The sequence below is a fragment of the Paramormyrops kingsleyae genome, chromosome 19 (assembly GCF_048594095.1).
Source record: "Paramormyrops kingsleyae isolate MSU_618 chromosome 19, PKINGS_0.4, whole genome shotgun sequence".
Taxonomy (NCBI): domain Eukaryota; kingdom Metazoa; phylum Chordata; class Actinopteri; order Osteoglossiformes; family Mormyridae; genus Paramormyrops; species Paramormyrops kingsleyae.
The window spans coordinates 10,480,212-10,486,211 of NC_132815.1; positions in this window are offsets into that span (position 1 = coordinate 10,480,212).

A 6,000-nucleotide genomic window follows, 5' to 3' on the forward strand; every position below is an offset into this window, starting at 1 on the left:
CAGGAAAACTTATTTTGGGTCCCCGCTTCAATGTTTCACGCTTTGTTTGAACTGTGTATATTGTTCTTGTTGTTTTGGTGATATGGAGAGATCTTCCTCTACCAGGCGTAAAGTAGCTGTTAGATTTTGGGTCATGAAGCTGTTATTCATTTGAGTCTTTGGGGATTTTTACGCAAGTACCTAAACAGTTAAATTACTATTTTGAGAAGAATTTTGAAAAACATTTACATATTTAGACAGCTAGACTGACTAGCCTTGCATGTTTTGTAATGTTTTTAAATAAGATGATGGAAAAAAGATTTTCCCCTCAAGCGGTTTTCACATCCTGAAAATTAGACATATTTAACTTGCTACCTGAGAATCTATCCATTTAAATTGAGTTCTGTATCATTATTCATCAGAAATGTGTCCATTTTGCCCTTGTGTCGCTGTAGTTGTAGGAATTGTACGAATACAAACAGCGCCTGATACACATTGAAGATGAGATCTCAATACAACACAGCAAATATAAACAAATATAAACTGAATATAAACTGGTGCCTTTTTATCCTCATTGTAAACCAGTTTGTCCAACAGAAACCAGCTGGTCGCTGTTAACATTAAACAACAGACACAATGCTAAGCGCTAGAAGGTTTTTTTTCTAACTTTGAGAAGGACTTTTAAAGTAAAGGTCATCAGCAGAAGAACTTCATAGAGAAGGTAAATCAATTATTATTGAAAATATACCTTCGATGCATTCCTCTATGCTAAAGTCATTCTTTCCATCCTTCTGTTAGGTGCTGTTAGGAAGCTGTCTCTAACTGTACATGCAGAATTTTTATAAATAAAAAGCATGCTTAAACAAATGCATAAGTAAGTTAGCCTTACCTAAAATAGATTAAGCGCCCTGAAGTGTTTTTCTCGTTCAGTTTTGCTGCACAGTTTGATGCTTTAGATTAATTAAGACTTTTGATGAGTCGGGTAATTTGTTTGCTAATTTGTGCGGGTTTACCATGCAAATGACTCACCCGGATAAAAACGTTCACAGGACTAGAACATTGTTCTCTCAAAGCATGAAGTGCTGTTTCTGGAAGTACAGCGGAGTTTGCATCCTTATAATGAAGGAAATGATTGCGTTATTAGCAGTAAAAGACATTGCTTGCCACATATATTAACGCAGATGGTCTGTATGTGTGTGTGTGTTTTTTAAAGTATTTCAGAAATTGTCAGTTTGCACGGGGAGGAAAAACTGATAACTCAGCATGACTATTTCAGATCACAACAGAGGCAGCCAAGTGTAGAGTTCGCAAGCTATTCATAACCCAAGGATCACGGCTCAGACTGCAGGAAAATGGCCCGAAACAATCCAGGAGAAATCATGTACCAGACACAAATTGCAATCCAGAAGATGGCTGAGAGTCTAAAAACCAGATTCGCTACTGGGTTCACTTCAGAGAGATCTTTGACTTACACTTCGTGTAGTGTAATGTGACAGGTGCTTCTCCTGAGGGGGTGCGTGGTCAGGCTGGGCATGCTGGCACGGAGTGTCGAATGGAGGCCGGCATTCACCTGTGTGTTACGTTTAGTGAAGCAACTATTTGAAACAATGACATCCAGGCAAATAGGTGATGAATGCGGGGAATGAACAGAGGTCCAATTTTCCACTGTCTGCATTTTGCTCATCCAGTTAATTTGCCCTCGGATGGGAACGTTGCCCAGCACTGAGAATAAACGGAAATGTTATTCTTTAGCAATTAATAACCTGTACCGTACTGTTCTTGAGTGCACAGAAAGTGATTCATCTCAAAGGTTTTGTACAGAATGTGTAGTTGTGGCTGTGGACAGCCATACCCTTCTCGACTCACGGTGGAATGACTGTTCCCTGAGGGTCACTCACACAGCTCGTACCCATAACCAATTTTATTGATGCCCCTCCCCCCATTGTAGTACTTGTATTTGCAACTCAGAGGCTTGACGGCAAGCTGAAAGGCTACAGGGCCCTCGGGATTTGGGGTAGGTTCGTACGAGCTCCATCAAAGACACTCCTGCACGTGTACAGGTGAGATGTGTTGTTTGACCAGACTCCAGAAAGAAAAAATCGACTTCCAGAGCATGACCTAATAAAGATTTTATATTACAGGGGTTTATCATTCAACTAGCTCAACAGCGCTCTGGAGAAATGAGTTTAAAAAAAAGTGAATTGTTAGTGAGAAAGTGAAAAGTGAGGTGAGGAGGTCATAGTTGCATCTGGCTTAGAGTTGGTAAGAAACCAAGAAAAATAATGGTGTCACGGAGGAGATGGACAGTTCCTCTTTTCTTGCTTTTGTAGTTTATTCATCCCTGATGCCATCGTGGCCCCCTTTTCCCCCAGAATGCCAAGGGACTCAAGATCTGTGTCAGCTTGTTAAGGAAGAAATTGGAGATAAATATGAATGAGTTGCTGGATTTGAGAGTAAGGGATTCATTCCGGATAGCAACAAAACCTCAATAATCCATGGCAAACTAGTCAATGGAAAGGGCACATGGAGAGCAGTTCACACAAAGATGAAGGAAGCATCCTGGAAGCATACAAACAGCTGCAGATTCTGTGGTGCTTTCAGCCATCAAGCAGTTTTTGGGACCACATCTCAGGGATTCCTCTGCTGAATTCATCCAAGTTGTATCACTCCAGGGCCCTTCAGCAAGACCCTTAGTCATGAGAAATTCTGCCAGTATGCTAGATAAATGGCTAACCTTGAGCTATCACCCCAAGCTTCGTACATCCCTGTATATATCTACAGGAGCGCAAGAAGAGATATGCAAAAAATCCCTATGTGATTTATGTCAAACAGCAGTTTTCCAATCCCATGTTAGGGCTGTTATTGTCATTCAGCGTCCTGGCAAATTCTATCCCTTCTGTATAATGAAAACAAGTTCCATGCTTGTGATCCGTGTCACAGGTCACTTCATTTACTCACTGAGTACCAAATTTGTCTTCCGTTCAGTAAGATAATCAAATAATTGTTATCATTCCATTCATTCTGCTACAGGGGACCCTGCAAAGGTTACATTTAATTGTCAGGCATCTCATCTCTCTGTTCCGTTCTCCATCACTTCTCACCCACGGAATTGTGTCATTTCCAAAGCTGAGGCTCGCAAACACGATCGGCACACCTCCTTGTAAATCACGGAAATATCGCAGGATATTATATGTGTCCTTCAGTAAACGTTACCTGCTTTTCTCAGATGCAATTAACCTCAGACAGGGACATGAGTGAAGATTAAACAAATGAAATATACCATATTTATGAGTGATTCAATCAATTGCACATCTGAAGCTAGCTTACTCAGTTTTGCATTCTCCCCCTAAGGGCACCCATGTGTCTCTGAATGCATAATAGTGGATGCACCTTGCGGCCATTTTTTGACAGGCCCAAAAGTGACGATGCACGTCTAGTTCTGCGTGCAGGAATTGCGGGACAGGGGTTTTCTGAAGATGACAGCATGGACCTCACGGCAAATCGGAAGCCTCCTTTCTGTGTATTTATTTACTACTTTCGTTCGTGAATTGAAGCTGACGGCACTCGTAAATATTGAGAAAACCAAACAAATAACTGGATAGAACCTGGGCAGAGCTTCTCGCTCTGTGCTGGTGCAGAATAACAAACATGGACTAAAAAATGTGCCAGCTTTCTTAAGGAACGCTTGTGTGGCCTTGGCTGACAGCTTATTGTGACAGGATGCTACCAGGTGGACACGCTACTATAGACAATCCACGGACGTCGGCACGTTTAATGGAAGCTGGGAAGAGATGCTTCGGATCATTCATAAACTTGGAGAGACTGAACTACGATTCGGGGAAGTTGTTAATCAAAGCTGTCAGCTTTTTTTAGGTGATATCAGTGTCACATTTGGTGACATTTGTGTTTTATGCAAATTTTACCCTTTCCTGTAGAAAAATTGATCTGCATTGTTAACTATAGGTCAGTGTGTCGCATCAAACAGCCCCCCCCCCCACCTAATATTTTCATTCCCTACTGAGAAGAACAAATTGTTGCATTAGTCATTCAGTTAATGGATGGAGGGTGACTCAAGCCCTGTATCCATAGCAAATGCAGCATATTGTGGGCTTGACTGTATCTCCGAATAAGATGGTCATTCATCCAGAATTGTGCTTCATCCCTCCCGCATCCCCTCAAAAGTTTTTTGGCAGTTTAACTCGCGGTCCACGATGGAATCAATCCAGTCCCCATCAGGCTGGCGGTGATTCTCTACCAACGCCCCAGTCGGGGTCATGAGATACGCATGTCCTTGACAGGCATCAGTAGGGACTGCCTGTAAAGATGAATGTCAGTCGTAGGCATCGTCAAACGAGCGGCCAATAAGCTCACTGTTCTGGGGCATCACAACTGCCACAAAAGACAAAAATTATAAATTAGCATAGCTGTAGCGGTGATCAAGGCCTTATTACTGCAGCATTTCGCTACGTGTGTATTTATTCCGGAGGTGTCGACCTAATAGCATTTCAAGCAGATTCATTATTTTCATTAAGTTTGGAAAATGCGCCGCTACATTAAATGAGGTCCCATCCATTCACGCTTCTGCTCTGATCAACCTGCTCGCTTCTTTAATTTCCGCCGTGACCCAAACAAACAGCCGCCACACCTTACCCTGCCTCCACGTGTCGCCCTAAACACCTTATGCGCTCTGCCTGGTAAATTAATGACCTCCTGTCGTTCACGTCGCGCTTAAAATTAAGGGGAGATAAAGGCCGGAACATCGAAGCAGACGCCACTGTGAAATGTTAAACATTGCCTTTAAATGATATATGGCTTTCCTCATAACTCAGTTCTCCAGCCGCATGGTAATTACTCTGAAATACAATTATCTCCATTTCAAATTGACCTCCACTTCCCTATTGCTCTTGCTGTAGTGGGAAATGAGCGGCGAGTGTAATTAACTCTTCTCACCATATGTGTTTATTTGTGAAACCTTCCCCTTGTTTTGGAAGGGGATAACAAAGTAGGTCGGGTTCGACTCACGTGTAGTAATGCGGGGCAAGGGCCTGGCCAGGGATACAGGCGGCTGGCTCCCTTTCTTTCTCCACGGCGGAATCTGTTTAGTGACTCTCACATCCATTGACAGTTTCTATCATTGCAGTACCATCACTGCTCGGTCAGTCTAGCATTCCCAGAATGCAATGGGAGCTGCGCATCAAGGCAGTTCTTTTCACCACATATCACAATTAGAATGCAATACAGAACATACTTAATTCTGACCATTATAATTCATTATGAAGGTATCTATAGTGCATTATAAATGAGAGCTTCATAGACCATTCATAATGCATAATAAATGCAGCTATAATGTGTTATGCCTTTTTATAAATGTAGCTGTGTTTATAATACTTTACGAATGCATTATAATGCATTATAGAGTTATCTATAAAGCATTATGATTACTGCTTTGCGTAAATCTTTTAGAGCCACACGACCAAGGCTGGTGGAAATTTTTGCTGGCACAGCTTTCTACTGTTGGAGACACCATGACACAATAGATAATTAACAATTAGGGCATAACAGGGACAGAACAAACACAGGACACAAGATACACAACAAAGAGGAGTGAATGCAAGGTATGTTTGTGCAAAATTAAGTAGTGCAATGCTGAACGTTGGCACAGGTACAATACAGACAACATACATCCATATATATAGCACATAACATACAATCTGCATTTATAATGTGCAAACAGATTGCCAGGGTCTGTGCTATTGCACATATTTAAATGCCGCAAATGCTGCATTGTTATTTATATTTGTGTTATTTGTATTTATGAATCCAAACCTCTCTGTCTTTCATACAAATGAAGCTCAGGACAAGAGAGAGAAATAATAAAGACAGACACAAGACGAAATGGAGGAATTACTACTGACATGGCTTCCCATACATTAATGCTTCAAAAGGGAAACGGCTGAGTGTTGCATTTTTAAACAGCCTATGCTTATCAATGCCTGTCTTTGGCTCCAGTCGTCTGAATTA